This window comes from Hylobates moloch, unplaced genomic scaffold (assembly GCF_009828535.3).
Source record: "Hylobates moloch isolate HMO894 unplaced genomic scaffold, HMol_V3 SCAFFOLD_4, whole genome shotgun sequence".
Classification (NCBI taxonomy): domain Eukaryota; kingdom Metazoa; phylum Chordata; class Mammalia; order Primates; family Hylobatidae; genus Hylobates; species Hylobates moloch.
In genome coordinates this window covers 140,168,399-140,194,804 of record NW_026652279.1, presented here as the reverse complement: position 1 = coordinate 140,194,804, position 26,406 = coordinate 140,168,399, and positions in this window count along the sequence as shown.

Below are 26,406 nucleotides of genomic sequence, written 5' to 3'. Positions count from 1 at the left end.
ATGTGTACTTTCTTCTGAAAACTGTTGTGGAGATAATATGAGTTTGGTGGTGAAAATACCTGGTATTGGCACATGGCATATGGCAAGCCCTCACAAAACTTAGTCATTATTTTTCTTTCCTTATGGGTAAATCAATATGATAAGGATGGCACATCTTTACAATTTAATTTTTAGATTTAAGGAAATTACAACAAAGATCCCCGTGGGTTTGGAGTGGAGGGAGATAATACAAGTATTAAATTCATTGAAAAGAATAAAACAAATAATTAAGAACACTTCAAAAAATAAAAAGGATTCAGGTGTTTGTTTTTTGACACAAAAATGTCTTGCTCTGTCACTCAGTCTGGAGTGCAGTGGCGGGATCTCCGCTCACTGCAAGCTCCGCCTCCTGTGTTCAAGCGATTCTCCTGCCTCAGCCTCCTGAGTAGCTGGGATTACAGGTGTGCACCACCATGCCCAGCTAATTTTTGTATTTTTAGTAAAGATGGGGTTGCACCATGTTGGCCAGGCTGGTCTTCAGGGGACTTCTTTTACTTGTTATAAAACAGACTAATAAAACTGCAGCAGTGGAGGAAGAATTACAGAAAAATCAGCAAATAGAATATATAGCCTTTCAGCAGACCTACTAGTATAACTTCTTTTGTAGTAAGAAAGTATCACATACCAAATGGTGTTTAAAAACAATTGTTTGGAAAGACCTTGGTGTTCGTGTCACTCACTATTATGTGAAGCATTTTATGAAGTCTCATTTCTTCCCCACTGTCAGGTCATCATATCTTTTGGTTTGCAGGTGAGGAGATGGAACTTCACTGGTGTGATACTCCCTCTACTGTTTGAGGTCCCTCCTGATTTTACTCTCAATTAGCCTTTCCTTTTACAGATGAAATCATTTTAGTTAATACTCAGCTGGCACTATGAGCCACAGTAAGTATAAAATAAGTTGGTGATTTAAATATAAAACCTGAAACCAATACAAGCTAAGAAAATATAGTGACTATTTAATTGATCTCAAGTATGTAAAGGACTTTTAAGCACAAAAGGAAGGAAAAATGGATATTTTAAGTGAAAAAAATTAACTCTTGTATGTAAAAGAGTCATAAAAAATAAAAAGACCAGTGTCAAATGGGGAGAAATATTTGCAGTGAATGTAACAGACACAGAACCACCACCCTAAATGAATAAGGAATATTTGAGGCTAGTTAGAAAATCCTCAATGTGCCAACAGAAAAGTAGGCAACAACTATTAACAATTAAGAAACAAAATAGTTAATACAATGGACAATAAAGATATAAAAATTACTCAGTAGTAATCAAATAAATACAAGTTAAAATGATTTTGTCAATTACTGGTTATTAAAGATTTTTCAGTTTCATAATGTACGTGAGACAGCCCTGTGTTCTAATGTTCAGCAGATAAGAATGCAACAGAAATAGACTTTCTTTTTTGTTGTTGTTGTTGTTTGTTTTGAGATGCAGTCTTGCTCTGTCTCCCAGTTTGGAGTGCAGTGGCATGATCTCGGCTCACTGCAACCTCTGCCTCCTAGGTTCAAGTGATTCTTTTGCCTCAGCCTCCTGAGTAGCTGGGACTACAGGTGTGCACCACCATGCCTGGCTAATTTTTATTTTATTTTATTTTATTTTTAGTAGAGACGGGGTTTCACCACGTTGGCCTGACTGGTCTTGAACTCCTGACCTCAGATGATCCTCCTGCCTCAGCCTCCCAAAGTGCTGGGATTACAGGTATGAGCCACCACCCCAGGCCAGAAATGGACTTTCTAAAAGCTGTTTGGCAGTACATGTTGTCGGATGTATTTTTAATATTCTTAATTTTTGAGCCAGTAATTTCACTTTGAGAAACAAACTCCAGAGAATTAATTACATTTTGGGGCAAATAATTTTTTATAAAATGAAAAATAAGCTAGATATAATTTCAATGTTTATACATGGAATAAATACATTAACTGGTGGAATATTATATTTCAACTAAAAATAATGTTTTCAAATAATTTTGGAAAAATGATCATAAGATGAGGTTAATAGAACAGTGTGCAACGTGATTTCCGTTATGAAACACATAATCACAAAGAAAAGCTAGAGAGAGGACTGGATCATTTTGATTTTCTGTTACTTTATTTTTTGAAAATTCTATAAGAAATTTATTTTACCTTCATAATTTAAAAAGGTATTGTTTTTTTTGTTGTGGTCTTCCTTTTTCTAACTCCACACACTTAAGACACAAGAAATATGCAGAGATAAAAAAAAAGTGAATAAGATTGAATATTAGGATAATGAGAAACTTACTGGAGAACTTTGCATGAATAGGGCAGAAATAATTATGAAGCATGGGAGGGAAAGAGAAGAGCTAGGAACAAAAGAGAAAAAGACACAGAGGCAGACTGAGACACTGAAGGCTTTGATGTAAGTAATTTTCCAGAGTCATACTCCAAAATTTACTGAGACCCTGGACTTCACAAGGCATCTGCATTAAAAAGTGACTAGGTTACCACTTTGCTCTCTTGTTATTTAAATCCTTACAGTTAAGCTGAACTCTGAGTAGATTTTTCAGAGTAGCAGAGAGCGTGCAAAGTATGCTCTGGTTTGCAGCAGCCATTACCAAAGCTACCTCACCCTGGAGGCGAGAAGAAGCCAGTCCAGGGCTTCCCTGGCCAGAGGGTCCAGCTATGTCAACATTCATTCCTCATCTTTGGTCTGAAAACCAGAAGACTGCTCCATCCTGAAACCACTCACCTGAAAATTGTTCCCAAGAGGTCATCGTGTTTGGGTGCTATTCTGATGGCTGATGAGCTGTACATGCCATTCGTGGCAAACTGTGGTAAACTAATGAGAACTGGACCCATGGTGTCTATTTCAAAGATGGCAGCCATTACTAAGCTCCAGCAGCAGCTTCCATGTTGAAACGGGAACTCAATGTTGCCTAATCTCCTAATTGTTGTTCTGTTTGTTAAATATTGAGCTAGGATTCTGGATTTCGAAAAATGATAAATCTGTCAATTCTTAAAGTTGGCAATTATTTGAAAAGATTAAAGCCCTGTGCTGGGCAAATTTTTGTGGGTTGAACAGAATATGCCTGCTGGTACCAAAGACTGCAATTTGAGACTTCTGCTCTATAATGTTGAGTGTGACTTAATGGACTCTATTCTAAAAATAATGTACAAGACTCTGAACAACCAGAGGTGGAAAGATGGAAAAAACACATTTTCTGCCCTTAGGGAGTTTCATGTCTTGTGTAGGAGAAAGACCTTTAAGAGGGCAGGTCACAGTACAGCAGTGTGGTATTATTATAGAAAACAGAACAAAGTACTGTCTAATGTAAGGAGGTAGTTTTGTCCCAGGGAATAAAGAGAGGCTTAATGAGGGAGGTGTCACTAGAGCTGGTGTGTTCTGTGATTCCCAAACATAAAGGACCCTACAAAGTTTGGTTTGCTTCCTGAGGGAAAAAGGTCATTTGAACTGAAGCCAAAAGCCAACTGTTTTCTGATCAATGGCAGTTTTCTTAGGGGAGAAAAATAGTTCAATCCTCTAAGTAAAAACAGGAATTATGGAATAATAGACCAAAAAAAAAAAAAAGAAATGGACAGTGTTGATATGACAGAGAAGAATAATAATAGAAAACATAAAAGAACAAGAAGCTCCAGGACACTGAACATGTGCATGAGAGGAAATTTAGAAAATGACAAGTGAGCTCATAATGACTTTTAGAAATGCCTTAAATCTCTGGGATTATCTGACATTTGGTTCCTTGTAGAGGAAAGGTGAGCATTGTGGTTAACGAAGGGTGACTCAGACTCAAATTCCTACTTCTTCTAGCAAGGAGGAACTGATGATCGAAAATACATATATATATTCGAAAATATATATATATACACACACACTATATATATATATATATACACACACACTATATATATATATATATATATATATATATATATATATATACACCTATATAGCTTTCTCCCAGGATATAGACTATATATAATTAGTGGTTCATTGCAAACTCTAAATGTGTAGTAAGCGTAATTATAATGCTATCATGTTTCCCATGTTGAGTTATTTGGGGGATGAACTTTTTACCTAATGTCCTACTTATGAAACCCCAATAAAATATCTGTGGCATGTATCCTTTTGATCACTCTGCCAGTGTTCCAGAAGGTATATTATCCCTGACTGGGTGAGCCTGTGTGCTACACACTCAGCAGAGAGAAAAGAAGAGTTATGAATAAAAGTCGTTACATTATTCTTGCACACAATTAGCTCATAATTATCCTTCAAAGCAAATATGATTACCCTTTTCATTCCACACATAATTCTTAGGTTGAATATTGCCAAATTGGGACTTTGAATTCCATTTCAAGGCTTCCCTTGATGCTAATTTTAACCTGAATTCATTTAGATAAAAATGTCTGTGGGACAAGAAAGGGACATGCAGCATGATTTGCCCTGAACATCACTCTTCTAGAAAAGAAATAATACCGGTACCCAAGGACATTATACTGGTTAGGATAGGCTAAATTATGTTGCAGTAACAAATAATCCTAAGACATCTGTTAGGCAATGGGGTACCTTAATGGCACCAGTTCCGGGTTCTTCTCCCCTCCTTGACCGGGCACTGTCTGAACCCGCCAAAGGAGGGCCAATCAGAAAGAAGCATCTCCCGCCTTCCCTTGGGCCTGCCCCACGTAGGCCCAAGGGATATAAAACCCAGCACACCAGCAGCTCTCTCTCTCTCCTCTTCTCTTCTCTCTCTCCCCCGCGCGACCTGACCTCTACCTCTCCAATAAAGATCTCTTGGCTGCCACCGATGTCGTCTCTGACTATCCTGTCGCCCTTCAACATCAGTGCCTTAATATAATAAAAGTTTATTTCTCACATTTTATGTGACAAATTTTTCATTCACACATCCTTCCTTAATCACTTCAGCAAGAGGAAGGGGATCTGTCAAATTATGAACTACTTTTTAAAGCTTCTGTCTAGAGATCATCCAATCCTTTCTATTTCATTGACTGAATCAAGTCATGCCCACCTAACTTTGAAATGGGCAAGGAAGTGCAATCCTACAATACACCTGGAAAGAGAGAAGAACTGCAATATTTATGAACGATTCTGGGGGTTATTATAGGCATAATCCTTTGTGAGAGAAATTTTCTCTTTAGGTTATTGCAGAGTATAAGTTACTAGCTACCAGCCAATGAGATGAGCTGCTTGACTCATGTCTCTACTCATGACTCAAGAGGACATACGCATGACTTAGAAGTACAAAGATGAAAAGATTATCCTTTTTCTCAAGAATCTTACAGGCCAGTGATGAGGAAAGAGGTAATGATATACATATAAGGAGGGGCAATGTCTCAAAATAATTTATGAGATGGAGGGAAGCACCAGAAGCAATGGGGTTATGGGAAAGAGGAAAGACTTAAGAGATATAGAGAGGATAGAACTTAAAGCACTTGATGACCAATTAGTTACTGGGCACAAGACAAAAATCTCTGATGATTCCCAGGCTTCTGACTTGGTTAATTAGAAAGACATTAGTACATTAGTCAAGAAAGGAATGGCAGAGTCAAGGACAATCTTGAGCAATAGAAAGGAAAATATAGGAATTTAATTTTATCCAAGTCCTTGAGTACTGATGAGAGGATTTAAACAATGGTGTCCAGTAGATGTCTAAAAGCACAGAGGTCTGGGCTAAGAGCTATTTACATTTAGTTGAACAACTATTTATTGAGTGACCACTTTATGAAGTACTTTGCAAAGTGCTTTGGATACAAAGTTAGATAAAATATAACCCATGCCACTGAGGAATTACATCTAGTGGAGGTACAACAGATATCAATCAGGTAATGATCCTGCAAGGTGGCCTCTATTATAAGATGTGCAGAGTACTCTGGGAGACCAGTAGAGAGGCCTCTGAGCTTAGAAGGGTGATTGTGTTTATTATTCAAGGATGTTTTCTTTTCTTTTTTTTTTTTTTTGAGATGGAGTCTCACTCTGTCGCCCAGGCTGGAGGGCAGTGGTGTGATCTCGGCTCACTGCAAGCTCTGCCTCCTGGGTTCATGCCATTCTCCTGCCTCAGCCTCCCGAGTAGCTGGGACTACAGGTGCTTGCCACTACACCTGGCTAATTTTTTTTATTTTTAGTAGAGACGGGGTTTCACTGTGTTAGCCAGGATGGTCTCAATCTCCTGACCTCGTGATCTGCCCACCTCAGCCTCCCAAAGTGATGGGATTACAGGCATGAGCCACCGTGCCTGGCCTATTCAAGGATGTTGTCTTAAAGGTGATTTCTGAGCTGAGTGTGGAAAGTTGTATTTTTAAGACTTTTAAGTAGAAATACTCAAATGAGAATTTGAAAATTTTTAGACCTACGGATAAATAATTTAAATGTCAATAGCATATAGCCTTTAAGCCAAATTAGGAGAGTAAGTAATTTCAGGAGATTGTGTTGAAAAGGAAGACCAGTAGGCTGATGATAAAACTCTGGTGAACACCAACAATTAATGGGTGGAGAAAGCAAGAGGAACCCATACGGGAAATGTAGAAAACTGGCCAAAAAGATTTTCATTTCTTAAAAAGAAAAATTTTGTTTATTTGAGAGCTAAGGGAGTAGCCATTCACTACTTTAAATAATAAATGTATTGAACATCTAATGCTACCCAGTACTGTGGCCACCAGAAACATATTCAGAAAAGAATATTAATAATGTGAAATGAAATTTTCCATTGCCTTTAGCCATAAGGAGTTTCACTGACCAACTGAATTAGAGCAACTTCTGTGGATTGTTGAAAGCAAAAGCATAAAAGCCGTAGTATAAAAAATGAATGGTAGGTATAGAGAAAAAGAGAGTAGAAATAGATAAGTTGTGTATAAGCTTACATACGAAAATATGTAGTAAAATGAGAAGAAATCAATGACAAAAATGAGATCTTGGTGGAGGAAGAAAAAACAGTGAGGAATACAGAGAAGGATCTATCAGATTCAGATTGAAAATGTGAGAGGAGTTGCACAGTAGAAGGCAAATTGTGAGAATTTAAAAAATTAAGTTATAAGATTTATTTCAGATAGTTGCAATATTTTTTACTTATGATTTCTATTTCTCTATTGAGAACTTTCATATTTCTATTCAAGAGTGTTTGCCTTTATCTGATGGAACATACTTACAATAGCTGCTTTAAAGTCTTTGGTAATTCTAACATCTGGATCATCTCAAGATTGGCACTTATTGATAATTTTTCCCTTTGGAATTTGTCACATTTTTTGAGTACTTTCTAAATTGAATACTTTTGTATTGTAACCTAGACATTTTAAATATGTTGTTTACATTCTAGGTTCTATTAAAATCCTCAGGAAAATGTACATTTTGTTTTTTGGTGGTTGTGGTGGTTTGTTTGGCATTCACCAAGTTAGGTTCAGATTGCAATTTCTGTCTCACTTAATGGAAATGATTGTTCCAATGTCAGTTCAATTGGCAAAGCCTTTGATATGCCATTTGGGGTCCACTGTGAGCAAGTACTACTCAGGGGTTAGTGTAAGACCTAGGTGATATTTTAAAATTGAGGTTCCACTATCAAAACTTTTGCTATGCACTTTTGGATCTATCCTGTACAAGTACAGTTCAAGAGTAAGCCCAGAAGCTAAACTTGTTTATTTGCAGAATTAGGGGGCCCCTTTCTCCAAATCTCTCATCTCCAGGATTTCTCCCACACTTTTCAGTTGGAAGGGACCTCTTTCCCTGATCTTCAGGCCAAAAATATGGAATTTAACTTGGGGTTAAATTCCTTGCTGCCTTTGCATACTGAATAACTCCAATGATTGTGGCCATCTCTGGCAAGAATAAAGACAGAAAGAAAATGGGACTCATCCTAATACTCTCCTGACTGAAGAGTCCCCTATAACCTATTCATCAAGCCAGAAGTATATGGTTTCTGTTGGAGTTTAAGCTTTATAGCACTGCCCACGATATGGGCACAACTGGAAGTATCATTTCCACTCTTATCAAGCCATGAGAGAAAAAAATAAATAGTGATTCCCCTCATGTTATCTTGCTCATAGAAGCCTATATCTTATCCTTATAGAGAGAAAGACATAATTAACTCAACATATTAGATGCCCATAGTGATGTTGTATCAGGTTCACTGGAAGCCTGTCTTGGCTCAAGTCCATGATAGAAAAAAGAGAAAATAAAAGGGAAATTAACTTACATATAGATCATTTTTAAATGTCCTGACATCCTTCCCCAATCTACCTGCTTTCGTTTATTTTTCAGAGTCCTCAAGTAGTTGCTTTTTGTACTTTGAATAAAGACTTTAGTCATAGTAGGAGAGATAGACTGTAATGGACTTACTTCACCATGGCTGCACCAGAGGTTCCAAGAAGGAGTAACTTTTGGGATACTAGGAGAAACCCCAAGTGAAATGTAAAGCCTGAAAATTATTTACTGGACATGGCTGTGAGGAAACTATTTGAGACTTACACATATTTAGTGGAGCATAGGGCCAGAAACTGCAGTGGGGTGAGGAGTGAACGGGAAGTGGAAAAGTGGGGATGGGTGTGGACTATTAAGTTTGGTTGTGGAGGAAAGTTAGAAAAAGGGCAATTATCGGGGGGATGAAGACTGAGAAACATTTAAAAGTAAAGAGGATAGAATGTGTGCCCAAAGATAAAGGTCAGTTGGTAGATTTGCTGGTGGTAAGATGAGCTTGTTCTCTTTGATTTTCTATTTTTCTCTGTGACATAATATGTGAATTATTAGCTGATAATCAAGAGAGGAGGAGTTGAAGGCTCAAAAAGAGAAATGTACAAAATTATCTTGATAAGAAAGTTAACATTCCAGTGAAAGATTGTAAGATTGAGAAGCAGTGTGGGGGGAGCCACTTTTATGTAGTGTTAACCTGAAAATCAATTTCATCCAATCTTCTAGCTCAATACTTTCTTGTCTTCTTGTCCTCTAGTGGCTTTCAACTTCAACCCACATCTACAACCCACCACTGTAGCCACACCCCACACCCTGTGGCTATCCAGTTGTGAGTCCTATTGGAGAGGATGAGGTAGGCCCACTGGGGAAAACCTAAGGATGAGAGGTACAGAGGTTAGATGAAAACCTGAAGATACTATCCTCAAGGTTATTCAGAGAGTTACAGAGAAAAGAAGAAAGTAATAGTTAATAAGGAGACTTGGGTTCCTTAGAAGGAAATTAACCAGCCATCAAACTGATGATGTTTAGATTAGAAACACAAATGGATGATGAGTTAACCAACAGAACTAAATCAGATCAGGAGTATAAAACTGAGGAGTGAGGAGGGAAGCCTCACCAGCTCCATAGATTTCAGTAGGAAGTCTCAAAAATGTATCATGCCTTTTCTGTATTTTATAGGAAGAATATCATGAATTTAGCTGATATTAGAAAGTAGAACTTGGAAAATAGAGTGTAACTGGAAAATGAAGGGGCTTAACTGAGACAAACAGCCTCTTCTTATCCATTTTTAAAATGTTCAGATTTAACTAGATGACCACGACCATGAAGAACTCCTCAAGCTTTTGATTCTACAGGTGTATGACAGTTTCCTGGAAGGGGTCATATGGATCTACCACTACCTTCCTACTGACATTAGGCAGATGTTCCTTAGATTGGTTTGATAGATGTGATGGTTAATATTGAGTGTCAACCGGATTGGATTGAAGGATGCAAAGTATTTTTCCTGGGTGTGTCTGTGAGGGTGTTGCCAAAGGAGATTAACATTTGAGTCATTGGACTGGGAGAGGCAGACCCACTCTCAATCTGGGTGGGCACAATCTAATCAGCTGCCTGCTAATCAGCATAAAAGCAGGCAGAAGAATGTGGAAGGAGTAGACTGGCTCAGTCTCCTGGCCTACATCTTTCTCCCATGCTGGATCCTTCCTGCCCTTGAACATTGGACTCCAAGCTCTTCAGTTTTGGGACTCTTGGACCTCTGACCACAGACTGAAGGCTACACTGCTGACTTCCCTACTTTTGAGCTTTTAGGACTCGGACTGGCTTCCTTGTTCCTCAGCTTGCAGATGGCCTATTGTGGGACCTCACTTTGTGATCATGTGAGTCAATACTCCTTAATCAACTCTCCCTTATATATACATCTATCTTATTAGTTCTGTCCCTCTAGAGAACCTTGACTAATACAATAGGGAAGCCAAAGTGACTGTCACTAATATTCTTAATAAAAGAATTATTATCTATGCCAACTCTGGACAGCCACAGATAAGCTATACATAGATCAGAGTGTAAACCAGGGGTTCTCTGAGTGTGGTTCCTGGACCAGCAGCATCTGGTGACATTTGAAATGCAAATTCTTGGGCCCCACCTCAGACCACTGAATTAGAAACTCCAGAGATGGAGCTCAGCAGTTTAACTAGTTCTCCAGGTGATGCTGAGGCACATCACAGTTGGAAATGGTGAGGTAAGTAAGGAATTTCAGCAGTTCAACTGCTGAAATGTAGATCTTAACAAAGTGCTAAATGAATAGAGGAGAAAGGGATAATTATCTGAGACATTTGGACCTTGTTTCATGAATAGGAGTTCAGATGAAGTTAGGGAGGTCTTTTGAAGCATAGGAAACAAGACATGCAAAGACTGGGGAGGTTAGGAAGACCAGACCTATTTCAAGATATACAATCGCCTAGTGGGGCTTGGGGTAGCAGGGTGCATTCTTTTTCTTAGATATGCTTCCTCTTCTCTGCTCCATGGTGCCACACATGATGCTGGTGATAAAGGAGACTGAGCAAGGGTGAAGATTCACAGTGCCAACAAGGGCTTGGACATTGGCAGCCTGTGGGTCAAATTCTGCTTGCAGATGGGCTGTATTTGGTATTGTATTGTACAAACACTATGTATTTGGCATAATATTATATGAATAAATGTGAACTGACATTTAATAATCAGTTTGGATGTATATATGTGTATATATTTATATTATGTATAAATAACATTTATGTTAACATAAAAACATACGTACTATATTTATATTCTATATAAATAACATATAAATATATGTTAACATATACAAATGTATGTAATATATTTATATTATATATCTTTAAAATCTTCATTTTGGCTTTTCATCTTCATTTTTGGCTTTTCTCAAAGACACGGATGACTTCACCCACATTTTTAACAGTAACAATTTGCTGATTCTAGGAGCAGCTGCTGCTTTTTGTTGGGTCATGTCTTCTCCATTTCTCCACAATCCCTACAACTCCCTTTTATGTCCACAGTAATTATTACACTCGGACTCTTCTTTTCACACAGTAAAGAAATCGTTCTCCATTCTCATGTCAAAGTCAAAGGTGAGAAAATACAAGAAGGATCAAGAGTGCTGCCTGCCTCTTTCAAAACAAATGGGAAAGAGTATAATTTTGGGTGGAGGTCAGGAAAAGAATATTTCTACATGTTTGTTAATAACTCCAAAGAAACTTGTAAATAGAATTTAATAGGAGTAAAAATGAAAAAATGATAAACTCTGACTTGGAAAAACTTCACAAATTACGTAATAATGGAAAAGGGTATTCAAGAGTGAATAGGAGTTTTTCCAGATGAAAATTAACCCCTTAGATAGTCATCCATTCAATAAAATGTGGAGTCTGAGGCAATTAATCATTTCAAAAGTGTTTAGCTTTTTTCTGTAATTAAATTGATAATCTCTCATTATGGGGCCACATATCATCTGGCCATGTTGTTCAAGGCTATGTTTTAATTACACTGGCGTGAGGCCCTCCTTGAGCCCAAAGGTACCTGGAAGTCCGTTTTAATAAGGAATTCATGCTCAAGGCTTGCTGCGATGCCATAGCTATTCACATTTGAAAATGAGCAGAGGAGATACATTCTGTAAATCGAAAGCCTGAGGAAAAATAGTTAACCCAACATGTTCTGAGCTTGTTCATGCTTCCTTGAGGGAGTTTATTGTGAATGAATACTTGGCTATGTCACTAAAATATTTAAAGGAGAAAAGCAAAAAGCACCAGAACCTAACCTTGTATGCATGTGTATAGACATTCCTTTGAAAGACTAAGGCGAGGTAACCTTTCTTAAGAATCTTGTCTGGTCACTTAAACAGAAGCAGAGGTGGTAGATACTCCTGCCATTCACTAATTGAGAGACTTCTCCAGTTTCAGCAGTGGCTTCCTGTCCTGAAGTGGAGTTTGCAGTTCAGATCCGAATGGAGACAAATTCCTTATAGGGGTGCCCAATTATGGGTCCTGATGGTCTGCGCCAAGTGCGGCATGACTCAGTTAGTGCACACCTGCTGGAGAAGTCCCCGTGCCAGGGACAGGCTCAAGCACTGCTCAGCCTTGACTGCTTCTGCATTTGTTGTCGAGTGCTTTGCGACTAGACAGGGAGAGGGTAATGGCATCCCTCATAGCTGGAGGCCTGGAAAGAGGATGTAAGTGTGATTACTGCTGACAGCTAATGCAGCATCACCGTCAGAGCCAGTGGTGGAGATGCTGCTTTTGCATCCCAGGTACTTTGGTTCCCATCCCGGAAAATTTCTCATAGGGAACTGACTGATCTTTCAAACAAAATGACTAAATTAACCAAGTTGTTTCTATCTCTTGTATTTCAGTTCCTCATCCCTAAAACACAAAGATAAATGGCTATTTAGAGGTAAAATGTTTCCTGAGCAACACAAAGGTTTAGAGTGAATGCCCAAAGATCTTTGCCATCACCTTCTCTTCTGCAGATAACACAGTGACTGGGAGAGGAGAAGCGGGAAATGTGAGCTGTCACATATGATTTGCATGCATCTGAATACACACTGTATACACACTAACTCAAAGTGGTTCACGAGATATTCCCATTAACTCACAGTGATGGCATCTGCATCTTACAATGTCAAAGGAGCTCACTGGAAATAATAGACTTGAGAATAACATAAGTGTATAAGAATAAAATAAAAATAAAAATAAAAAATAAGTAGTGTGGCCAGCTTGGCTACAGCCCCTACCTTTTTGTGCTTTCTCTCCTGAGGCATCCTGGGTGATACTTCCTTCATGGTCCCTGGATCTGGAAATCTTCACACTGTTCCACATGTAAGCCTCTACTGAGTCATTTAGTTCTACTTTCAGCTCAGAAAACTTTTCCCTCAAATTTATGGTAATTATGATATCATAATTATTCATATCTGGAACTGAGTCTGCAACAGTGACTCCCTTATTTTCCCTCATAAATTCAACTCGCATTCATTAAGCAGTTATGTGCCAGGCCATATTCCAAGTACAAGAAGTACATGGATAAAGGGAGAAAATAGTAAACAAGTAAACAAGAAATGATCATTTCAAATATCAAGCGCTGTGATAGAGTACTTAGGCACTAAGAGGTGAAACAGAGGCAGAAGAGGCTTCAGAGGAAATTGAGGAGTACTGCCCATTAGGTAGGAGTATTCCAGAAAAGAAAGTGTGAAGAAGAAAAGAGTGCTCAGTTTCGTCATCTGCAGTCTGCTTGTGAACTTGGGCAAGGGGGAAGCCAACAGAGACCTTAATAAGAATATTTGGATGGAATGGTGGGAACAAAGGCTTTTCCTGGGGGGAAAATGCAGAAAATAAAAGGACAGGCATCCTGTTTCATTCATCTTTGCACCATTTTTGTACCTCTCATTGTCTAATACATAGTAGTCATTTAATAAATGTTGCCTGAATATACAAATTTCCTGGTCTTTTACCCCAGCCCATGTAGACTTGAATTTCATTGTTGGACCCCATGATGTCTTACATAAGTATCTTCCACAGCAATGACATGTGCAGCATTAATTTATTTACTTGGATATCTGCCCCCTACCAAACCATGCAATCTTTGAGTGAAGGATTTTATCATATTCTTTGTTGTATCCTGAGACCTCAACACTGTTTCTGGAATACAGCAATCATTCAGTTAATAAATATTGGATGGATAAATATTTATCAGATAACAATATTTGCCTCATTTTTTTCCTAAAATTAGCTAAAATTTTCAGGCCCAACTAAAGAATAGCCTGAGCCTTGGATATATAGAAAGGAGATTTTAGACACATGTAAACCTTGAGAAATATAATAAAAATTTTATAAAGGAGAGGCAGAGAAAAGCAAAGTTTAGACTTGTTCCTTCTAGGAATTGAGTTCATAAACAGACTTTTGCTCTAAGAAGAGTGGCTAACATTTATTAAATGCTTATGTTTTTAGAGAAACTGTGCTAAATGATGTACTTACATGGACTAGTTTAATTTTCAGAGCAATCTTATTAGATAAGTAACATTATTAGGCCCATTCTACAGATAAGAAAACTAACGCTTGGAGACTTACACTTGTCACATTTAAAGCCATGTGTGACTCAAGAATGTGACCTTTTGCCCTGTGCCCATCTTTGAGATACAATTTTTAATGATGTGGGCAAGAGAATGCTTCATTCAAGTCTCTATTCATACTGTTATGAACCTTACTTTTATTATCAAAAAAGTCACAGATACAACAATAATGAAGGAACTATCAGTTACTATTTACTTATTGGATCCCATACGCTGTGCTAGGCACTTACATCCATTAACTCTGTTCTCTGTAGGATAAATATCATTGTCCCCACATACAGATGAGAAAAGTGAGGCATTGGGAAGTTATATACATGTCTTCCAACACTACAGAGGTAATTAGTGGTTAGAAGGGAATTTTTATCTTTTCAGATCCCCAAGTCCACGAATTTCTACTTTCATGTTATTTTCCCTTACATTCAAATATAGCAGTACCACAAGTACCAAGAAACAAACAAAAACAAAGCAAAACAAAACACAACAGCACCTTCTTAACTTGGGTGAGAAATATCACCAAACGGAGCCAAGGGCTGTCCAATAAAGAAGCCTAGAGTCTGTTTTTAAGCAACCAATTTTACAAAGGTTCTCAGTGTGTCCAAGAAATAAGACAATAGAAAAGTAGATCTATATATGTATAAGGCAATCTCTCTCTTTGTCTCTCTTTGTGTGTCTCTCCCTCTCTCTCTCTCTCTCTCTTTCCCTCACTCTCTTTCTCCCTCTCATGCGCCTCCCTCCTGCTCCGATGGCCAGCTTGGTTCATTTATTTATTTTCCATGTTCTGGACACCTTTGATGAGCCACCCAGCATTGACTCAGTGGAGCTGGACCTTCACTTGGGGCCCAATTCTCGGCAGCTGCTGCAGCTCTGCGTTTGCCTACAGCGATGTGCCAGCTGTCTCTGACTGCATTACACCACAGTAATGTGAACAACTGGAAGCAATAATGTGTCTCCCCATTTGCCTAACAATACCAACATGGACAATAACTCAGAAGACTGAAGATTTGTGCTGTAATTTAATAAACCCCATGCACATTTCTACAATTGAGTATCACATCTGTGCAATGGATCCTAGAAGTGTAATATTCTTTTATAAGGGACCATTAACCAATCTTAAGTTTATAGGTTTCCTTAAATCTTTTTCATCAGCTGTTAAACTACAGTAAAGAGAAAATTGCCTCTTATGAGACAAGGGATAGTAAAATACAAAGACTGTGATTAAACATCAATCAATTAAGGATTATAATATAATAAAATGCTGACATGATTAAAATGAGCACTTTCCAGGAACATTATATAAGCAATATTAAGAATTATTTTTGAAGTCAGTAGAATAAACTTCAATTAGATAACATTATATATGAGTCCTTGCTCTATTAAAACAAAAGATTCGTAAGAATTATTCCTCAGGTGCAAAGATCTCAAAATTGGCATTGAACTTCTGTACTAAAAAGTATTTTTTAGCTTCTCATTTTAATATTCCCTAGTTTACAGAATTTTAAATTTGTTTCTGAACAGAATAAATAACAGCATTTTTGCTTCAGCTAGTTTTCCACCAGTGTATGCAGCTGGGCAACAGTTTATGAAAATGGGTTGTGTAGTAAAACCACCAAACAAACAAACAACATTGCAATTGAGGTAACAAAACACTGACTAGAACTTACGGCCCCAAAAAGGAGCTTTGGGGCTGTTTATAAAACTTAGCAATCTAAGCTTTCCTGAAATGGTCCCTTATAGAATTTTTCCCTTGAAGGCCAGAACACATGTCTGTCTAGGAAGAGTTACAAGTAATCTAAAACTATTCACTTTATTCATTTTCTGCCTTCCATCCATCACACATCTGTAGCCATCAGCTTCTCTGCTTTGGGCTGGAGTTATGTTAGAAGATCCAGGCTAATTAGGTCAGGTTTGGCAGGGTAGCATGCAAGGAAGACTAACAGAGGCTTTTTCCTCTTTGCTCTTGCTGCCATATTTTTTCTCCTAGTTCTCTATTATCTTCCTCTCACTAATATTACTGGCAAATGTCTTTTTTTCTTTTTTCTGTACTGAGCTACTCCTTCCTCAGACCTTCTCTCCCGTATTGCCTTCCCAAAGCAATTTTCCTGCTACACTGCTTGTACCTGGTCCCTTTGCAACTCTGAGGGCATTCCAACTCCTGCCAGTTTGCAGGAAGTATTTTGAAGCTTGTCGCAACAGCTGGCTTATATGAGCCTTGAAGGACAAGCATGCATACACGTGGCAGCATATTTGAAGCACTAAAGCATCTGGTAAAGTAGGCAGAGACCAAAGGGTGCAGATAATTCACAGCTTTGCTAGAAACTGCGCTGAAGGAGACTTGCACAACAGTCAGTGATAGAAGCATAATTAATGAATAAATCCCAGTGCAGCCTGGCTTCTGCCCTTATCACTCTATGGAAACTACTCTGGTGAAGGTCACCACTGACCTTCTGATTACCCAATGCAATAGATGGTTTTCAGTCAATGCTTTTACTAGGCACCTCTGCTGGACGCAGCAGGACAGCTGAGTGACAGGCAGAACATCACACACTCACTAAGTTACAAAGCAGGAATTTAAAACAGGTAGGTTTAAGCCTAAGTTCAGGATATTTCCATTAAACCAAGTTACCTCTAGACGGTTCACAGATATAATTTAAAAGAAGAATGAAATGATGGGGAAATGATGGATTGACTATACACTTATTTTTTCTTCTTTGTAGAACAGATCTAATGTGACAGTAATGGTATTTTAAGAAGGCATATAGCCACCAGGACCAAGAGAATGGCAGACAACACAGTAAAGAGATTTTTAAAAGACAGAAAGAAGCAAGAACCTAAAGTGCATGCAGGGATTAAAAGGAAACCTAAAAATCTGTGATTAGCATCCTAAGAGAAGTAAAATCTGTACAGACATATGTTGTTTATTGTGCTTCACTTCATTGCACTTCACAAATTTGTGCTTTTTGCAAATTGAAAGTTTGTGGCAACTGTTAAGCAAGTCTAATTTGTGCCATTTTCCCAACAGCATGTGCTCACTTTGTGTCTCTGTGTCATATTTTGGTAAATCTCTCCTTATTTCAAACTTTATTATTATATCTGTTATGGTGATCAGTGATCAGTGATCTTTGATGTTATTACTATAATTGTTTTGGGGCATGGTGAACTGCACCTGTATACAATGGCAAACATAATCAGTACATGTGTGTTCTCTTGAGTGCTCCACAGACTGGCTGTTCTGCATTGCTCTCCTACTCTTCAGGCCTCCCTCTTCTCTGAGACACAACAACATTAAAATTAGTCCAATTAATAACCCTATAATGGCCTCTACATGCTTAAGTGAAAGGAAGAGTCACTAGTCTCTCGTTGTACAGCAAAAGCTAGAAATAATTAATCTTAGGAAGATGTGTTGAAGGCTGAGACAGGTTGCAAGTGAGGGCTGTTGCTCCAAACAGTTAGCTGAGCTGTGAATGCAAAGGAAAAGTTTCTGAAAGAAATTAAAAGTGCTTCTCCTGCAAACACATGAATGATATATATTAAAAAAGTAAAATAGCCTTATTGCTAATAAGGAGAAAGTTTGAGTGCTCTGGATAGAAGATCAAACCAGCCACATTTTCTTAAGTCAAAGCCTAAGCCAGAGAAAGGCCCTAACTCTCCTCAATCCTATGAAGGCTGCAAGAGGTAAGGAAGCTGCAGAAGAAAAGTTTGAAAGTAGCAGAGGTTCGTTCAAGAGGTTTAAGGAAAGGAGTCATCTCTATAACGTAAAAGTGCAAGGTGAAGAAGCAAGTGCTGATGGAAAAGTGCAGCAAGTTATCTGGAAGATCTAACTCAGATCATTGATGAATGTGGCTACACTAAACATGTTCAATGTAGACAGAACAGCCTTCTACTGGAGGAAGATGCCATCTAGGACTTACATAGCTAGAGAGGAAAAGTCAACATCTGACTTCAAAGCTTCAAAGGACACGTTGACTCTTCTTAGGCTAATACAACTGATGACTTTAAGTTAAAGCCAATGATTTTTCCCATTATGAAAAATCCTAGGGCCCTTAAGAAGTATGCTAAGTTTATTCTGCCTGAGCTCTAGAACTAGAACTATAAAGTCTGGATGACAGAACATCTGTTTTTACAGCATAGTTTACTGAATATGTTAAGCCCATTGTTGAGACCTATTGCTCAGAAAAAAACATTCCTTTCAAATTATTATTGCTTATTCACAATGCACTTAGTCTCCCAAGAGCTTTAATGGAGATGTACAAGAAGATTAATGTTTTTATGCCTGCTAATACAATGTCTATTCTGCAGCCCATGGATCAAAGAATAATTTCAAATTTCAAGTCTTATAATTTAAGAAATACATTTCATAAGACTACAGCTGCCATAGGTAGTGATTTGTGTGACAGATTTGGGAAAAGTAAATTGAAAACTTTCTGGAAAGGATTCACCATTCTAGATGTCATTAAGAACATGCATGATTCATGAGAGGAGGTCAGAGTATCAACAGGAGTTTGGAAGAAATTGATTCCAATCCTCATGGTTGACTTGGAGGGACTCAAGGCTCCAGTGGAGGAAGTAACTATAGATGTGGTAGAAAAAGCAAGAGAACTAGATTGGGAAGTAGAGCCTGGAGATATGACCGAATTGCTGCAATCTTATGAAAACCTTGAATGCATGAGGAGTTGCCTCTTACGAATGAGCAAAGAAAGTGGTTTCTTGAGAGGGAATCTCGCCTGTAAAGATTCTGTGAACATTGTTGAAATAACGTCAATGGATTTAGAATACTACATAAACTTAATTGATAAAGCAACAGCAGGGTTTGAGAGGATTGACTCCAACTTTCAAAGAAGTTTGACTGTGGATAAAATGCTATTAAACAGCATCACGTACTACAGAGAAATCATTCATGAAAGAAAGAATTAATTAATGTGGCAAGCTTCATTGTCTTGTTTTAAAAAATTGCCATGGCCACCTCAACCTTCATCAACCTCCACCATGATCATTCAGCACCATCAACATCAAGGCAACACTCCACCTGCAAAAAGCTTACAACTCACAAGAGGCTCAGATTATCAGTATTTTTAAGTAATAAACTATTTTTAAATTAAGACATGTACATCATTTTAGACATAATGCTCTTCCATACCTAATAGACTGCAGTATAGCATAAACAAAACTTTTATATGCACTGGGAAATCAAAAAGTTTGTATGACTTGCCTTATTGGAATATTTATTTAATTCTGGTGATCTAGAATTTACCTCACAATATCTCTGAGGTATGCTTGTATATACTGCAAAAACGGGTAAAAACACCCAACAACAACTTGCCTAGCAGAATAGACCTAGGGGACACCAAGTCATGTGGGAAGTACAGGTGAGACTTGGATGAAAAAGAATCAATGTCGGTTGAAAGCCTATACACAGAGGAGTTGCTATCCTGGATCCCCAACTCCTTCCCTACAAAATGAAGTCACAATTTCTTTTCACCATCCTAAGAAAAATGGGAAGTTTAGTCACCAAACAAATCCAGCCAGAAAAGCTTCAGACTTGAGGTACAGAAATGAGTAAAACTGGGAGCTGAAGATGAGGAGTGTTCAAATTCTACACAATCAATGGTAGAATACCCCACGTTTCCACCCTGTTCTCCAGTTCTATTTCCAGAAACCCTATAGTCAGAAGTTCTTCTCTTCGCCCACCCCCTTCAATTCCTAGATTCGTTTTTTTGTTTGTTTTTGTTTTTTGTTTGGAGAGCCTGAAATGCCACAAAGACAGAGCTTCCAGATACTGACATGAGACAGCCAGGTTGCTGCCATGTCACTGTACGGTGAAGCTGACATGACTCACTCATGCAGACAGAGCTTCCAATCAGGTACAATTGCAGTTTTGCCTTTTAAATATGAGTGAATGGATATTGATTAATTCCTTGAAAATGAAAAGGCAAAAAACAGAACAAGGAAATTTTGAAATGTCTACCAAGACAAGGAGAAGAAGAAAAGTTAATGTTCTCAGAGAGGTAAGAAAATATTCCACTCATGAAATAAAACTCCCACATAACAGAAAAAATTATTGAAAATTGAAAATTAAATAGCTACACTGAGAAATGCATTGAAGGGTTAGAAGACAGCAAATATGAGAGAATAATTACTAGAAAATTAGTAACGTGTTATACTGAGGAGGGACAAAATAACTATAATAAAAAACATGGAGGAGGGAAAGCTGTCGAATTAATAAAGTAACATTTTTACTAAAACTGTTAAACATGAGTTTCTATTATAAAATAGAAGGGCCCACCAATTCTTCAATGCAAAATTCACCAACACAAAAAACAGAAAATAAATCCTAACCTAGACCCATCACCATGACATTTTAGAATCCTAGAGATAAATAAGTAATATTAAAATTGTTAGGCCAGGTGTGGTGGCTCACACCTGTAATCCCAGCCCTTTGGGAGACTGAGATGGGTGGATCACTTGAGGTCAGGTGTTGGAGACCAGCCTGGCCAACATGGTGAAACCCTGTCTCTTCTAAAAATACAAAAATTAGCTGGGTGTGGTGGTGTGTGCCTGTAATCCCAGCTACTCAGGAGTCTGAGGCAGGAGAATCACTTGAATCTGGGAGGTGGAGGTTGCAGTGAGCTGAGATTGTGCCACTGCACTCCAGCCTGGGCAACAGAGCAAGAATGCATCTCAAACAAAAGTGTTGAGAGAGAAAGAAAAAAAAAGACAATGTGAAAAAACAATCAAGAATCAACACTGCATCAGCCTTCTCAACAGCAACACAGGAAGCTAATAGACAAAATGTCGCTTTCAAAATTCTGAAGGGAAATGACTTCCAAATCAGAATTTTCTAACCAGTCATGTCTGAGAGTAAACTTAAGACATTTTTAGATGTGGCAGGATTTTCTTAGTTAGATGCTGCAGCATGTGTTCCAGCAAAGTGAGGAAGTAAATCAAATTCAAACATACAAGAAGAACATAAGAATTTTTCCAGAATATAGAACAGTTCCAAGCAATAGCTCTGTGGCAATGCCAGAAAGCAGAAGAGAGAAGAGGCTGTAAGAGTGAAGTCTCCAAGAGGAAATAATGGAAGTAATATCATATCCATTTCAATACTTTGAGACAATATTAATAGACATCAGATAGATATATTGAATCACCTGGTAAAAATGAATAAGCATTGGATTTGTAGAAAATTAAGCAAATGAAAAATAATGTGATATTTAGTCAGGGAAAAACAAAATATGAACTAGAAAATATCATCATTAAAGTTTACTCATTGGCTCAAGAATGAAGAATATTCACATTTCATATTAATATAAATGTGGCCTAAGGATTTTAACAAAAATGTTACAAGTCTATCATAGAAAAGTTCAGAAAACTTTCATCTACCTAACAAGAAATTAAGGAGATAATGTCTACAATATGAGCATGTTATTTAGAAATATTAGGGCAAATATTAAACACCCAAAAGACTTAACAGTGTTGGCCTCTGGGATGGTGTCCTGGGGCACAACAAAAAATATGGCAAGGGAAAAAGATTTGGTGAAGATAGCAGAATAGGAACAGCTCTGGTCTGCAGCTCCCAGTGAGACCAATGCAGAAGGCGGGTGATTTCTGCATTTCTTACTCAGGTAGCCAGTTCATTTCATTGGGACTGGTTAGCCAGTGGATGCAGCCCATGGAGGGTGAGCAGAAGTTGGTGGCCGGAGGGTGGGGGGGTGCATCACCTCACCCAGGAAGTGCAAGGGGCCGTGAAACTCCCTCCCCTAGCCAAGGGAAGCCGTAAGGGACTGTGCTGTGAGGAATGGTGCGGTGCACTCCAGCCTAAGTACTACACTTTTCCCACGGTCTTCACAACACTCCTCAGCAAATGCAAAAGAATGAAAATTATAACAAACAGTCTCTCAGACCACAGTGCAATCAAATTAGAACTCAGGATTAAGAAATTCACTCAAAATTGCACAACTACATGGAAACTGAACAACCTGCTCCTGAATGACTACTGGGTAAATAACGAAATTAAGGCAGAAATAAAGAAGTTCTTTGAAACCAATGAGAATGACACAACATACCAGAAGTTGGGACACAGCTAAAGCAGTGTTTAGAGGGAAATTTATAGCACTAAATTCCCACAGGAGAAAGTGGGAAAGATCTAAAATCCACACCCTAACATTACAATTAAAAGAACTAGAGAGGCAAGAGCAAACAAATTCAAACACTAGCAGAAGATAAGAAATAACTAAGATCAGAGCAGAACTGAAGAAGATAGAGACATGAAAAACCCTTCAAAAAATCATTGAATCCAGGAGCTGGTTTTTGGAAAAGATTAACAACATAGATAGACTGCTAGCAAGATTAATAATGAAGAAAAGAGAGAAGAATCAAATAAACACAATAGAAAACGATAAAGGGGATATCACCACTGATCCCACAGAAATACAAACTACCATCAGAATACTATAAACACCTCTATGCAAATAAACTAGAAAATCTAGAAGAAATAGATAAATTCCTGCAAACATACACCCTCCCAAGACTAAACCAGGAAGAAGTTGAATCCCTGAATACACCAATAAAAAGTTCTGAAATTGAGGCAGTAATTAATAGCCTAACAATCAATAAAAGCCCAGGACCAGATGGATTCACAGCCAAATTCTACCAGAGGTACAAAGAGGAGCTGGTACCATTCCTTCTGAAGCTATTCCAAACAATAGAAAAAGAAGGACTCCTCCCTAATCCATTTTATGAGTCCAGCATCATCCTGATACCAAAACCTGGCAGAGACACAACAAAAAAAGAAAATTTCAGGCCAATATCCCTGATGAACATCAGTGCGAAAATCCTCTATAAAATACTAGTAAAACGAATCCAGGAGCACATTAAAAAGCTTATCCACCACAATCAAGTCAGCCTCATCCCTGGGATGCAAGGCTGGTTCAACATATACAAATCAATAAACATAATTCATCACATAAACAGAACCAATGACAAAAACCACATAATTATCTCAATAGATGCAGAAAAGTCCTTTGATAAAATTCAACACCCCTTCATGCTAAAAACTCTCAATAAACTAGGTATTGATGGAACGTATTACAAAATAGTAAGAACTATTTATGACAAACTCACAGCCAATATCATACTGAATGGACAAAAGCTGGAAGCATTCCCTTTGAAAACCAGCACAACACGGGGACACCCTCTCTAATCACTCCTATTCAACATAGTATTGGAAGTTCTGGCCAGAGCAATCAGGCAAGAGAAAGAAATAAAGGGTATTCAAATAGGAAGAGAGGGAGTCAAATTATCGCTGTTTGCAGATGACATGATTGTATATTTAGAAAACCCCATCATCTCAGCCCAAAAATTCCTTAAGCTGATAAGCAACTTCAGCAAAGTCTCAGGATACAAAAATCAATGTGCAAAAATCACAAGCATTTGTATACACCGATAATAGACAAACAAAAAGCCAAATCATGAGTGAACTCCCATTCACAATTGCTACAAAGAGAATAAAATACCTAGAAATACAACTTACAAGGGATGTGAAGGACCTCTTCAAGGAGAACTACAAACCACTGCTCAAGGAAATAAGAGAGGACACAAACAAATGGAAAAACATTCCATGCTCATGGATATGAAGAATCAATATCATGAAAACGGCCATACTGCCCAAAGTAATTTACAGATTCAATGCCATTCCCATCAAGCTACCACTGACTTTCTTCACAAAATTAGAAAAAACTACTTTAGATTTCATATGGAACCAAAAAAGAGCTTGTATAGCCAAGACAATCCTAAGCCAAAAGAACAAAGCTGGAGACATCACACTACCTGACTTCAAACTATAATACAAGGCCATAGTAACCAAAACAGCATGGTACTGGTACCAAAATAGATATATAGACCAATGGAACAGAACAGAGGCCTCAGAAATAACACCACACATCTACAACCACCTGATATTTGACAAACCTGACAAAAACAAGCAATGGGGAAAGGATTCCCTATTTAATAAATGGTGTTGGGAAAACTGACTAGCCATATGCAAAAAACTGAAACTGGACCCCTTCCTTACACCTTATACAAAAATTAACTCAAGATGGATTAAAGATTTAAATGTAAGACCTAAAACCATAAAAACCCTGGAAGAAAGCCTAGGCAATACCATTCAGGACATAAGCATGGGCAAAGTCTTCATGACTAAAACACCAAAAGCAACTGCAACAATAGCCAAAATTGACAAATGGGATATAATTAAACTAAAGAGCTTCTGCACAGCAAAAGAAACTATCATAAGAGTGAATGGACAACCTACAGAATGGGAGAAAAATTTTGCAATCTATCCATCTGACAAAGGGCTCAGGGCTCATATCCAGAATCTACCAGGAATTTAAAGGAATTTACAAGAAAAAAACAACTCCATCAAATAGTGGGGGAAGGATATGAACAGACACTTCTCAAAAGAAGACATTTATGCAGCCAACTAACATATGAAAAAAGCTTATCATCACTGGTCATTAGAAAAATGCAAATCAAAACCACAATGAGCTACCATCTCACACTAGTTAGAATGGTGATCATTAAAAAGTCACAAAACAACAGATGCTGGAGAGGATGTGGAGGAATAGGAACACTACGCTGTTGGTGGGAGTGTAAATTAGTTCAACAATTGTGGAAGACAGTGTGGCAATGCCTCATGGATCTAGAACTAGAAATACCATTTGACCCAGCAATCCCATTACTGGGTATATGCCCAAAGGATTATAAATTATTCTACTATAAAGACACATGCACACATATGTTTATTGCAGCACTGTTCACAATAGCAAAGACTTGGAACCAACCCAAATGCCCATCAGTGACAGACTGGATAAAGAATATGTGGCACATATACACCATGGAATGCCATGCAGCCATAAAAAAGAATGAGATCATGTCCTTTGCAGGGACATGGATGAAGCTGGAAACCATCATTCTCAGCAAAGTAACACAGGAACAGAAAACCAAACACTGTATGTTCTCACTCATAAGTGGGAGTTGGACAATGAGAACACATGGACACAGGGAGGGGAACTTCACACACCAGGGCCGGTCAGTGGGTCAGGGGCAAGGTGAGGGATAGCATTAGGAGAAATACCTAATGTAGATGATGGGTTGATGGGTGCAGCAAACCACCATGGCACAGGTATACCTATGTAACAAACCTGCATGTTCTGCACATGTATCCCAGAACTTAAAAAAAGAGAAACACTAATGCTTTGGAGGTTATTTTGCTATATCCCTTCCAGCTGGACCTGCCCTCACCTCCTCTGGCTGGGAATCACTAGGCTTTAGGAAGTAATGCACTGATCATTAGCCATTGGGAATTTGGCCTCTTTGACAGTAACTTTGCAATCTCTATTAATAATTTAGTATTCAAGTTTGTGTGTGTGTGTCTGTGTGTGTGTGTGTGCATGCACACCTACATGCATACATAGAGTTCAGTAAATAACCAGGTTTGGGAACCTAGAAGAAAGATGAGCTTAAATTTGTACCAGGATTTCTAGTTTAAGTACTGGGCTTCTACCATTTTCTGATTCTTTGTTATTCAATATAAATACAGTTGGCTTACTCATGGCAGTAATATTTCCTTATCCTTCCACAATGGTTGAACTAGTTTACAGTCCCACCAACAGTGTAAAAGTGTTCCTATTTCTCCACATCCTCTCCAGCACCTGTTGTTTCCTGATTTTTTAATGATGGCCGTTCTAACTGGTATGAGATGGTATCTCACTGTGGTTTTGATTTGCATTTCTCTGATGGCCAGTGATGATGAGCATTTCTTCATGTGTTTTCTGGCTGCATAAATGTCTTCTTTTGAGAAGTGTCTGTTCATGTCCTCTGCCCACTTTTTGATGGGGTTGTTTGTTTTTTTCTTGTAAATTTGTTTGAGTTCATTGTAGATTCTGGATATTAGCCCTTTGTCAGATGAGTAGGTTGCAAAAATTTTCTCCCATTCTGTAGGTTGCCTGTTCACTCTGATGGTAGTTTCTTTTGCTGTGCAGAAGCTCTTTAGTTTAATGAGATCCCATTTGTCGATTTTGGCTTTTGTT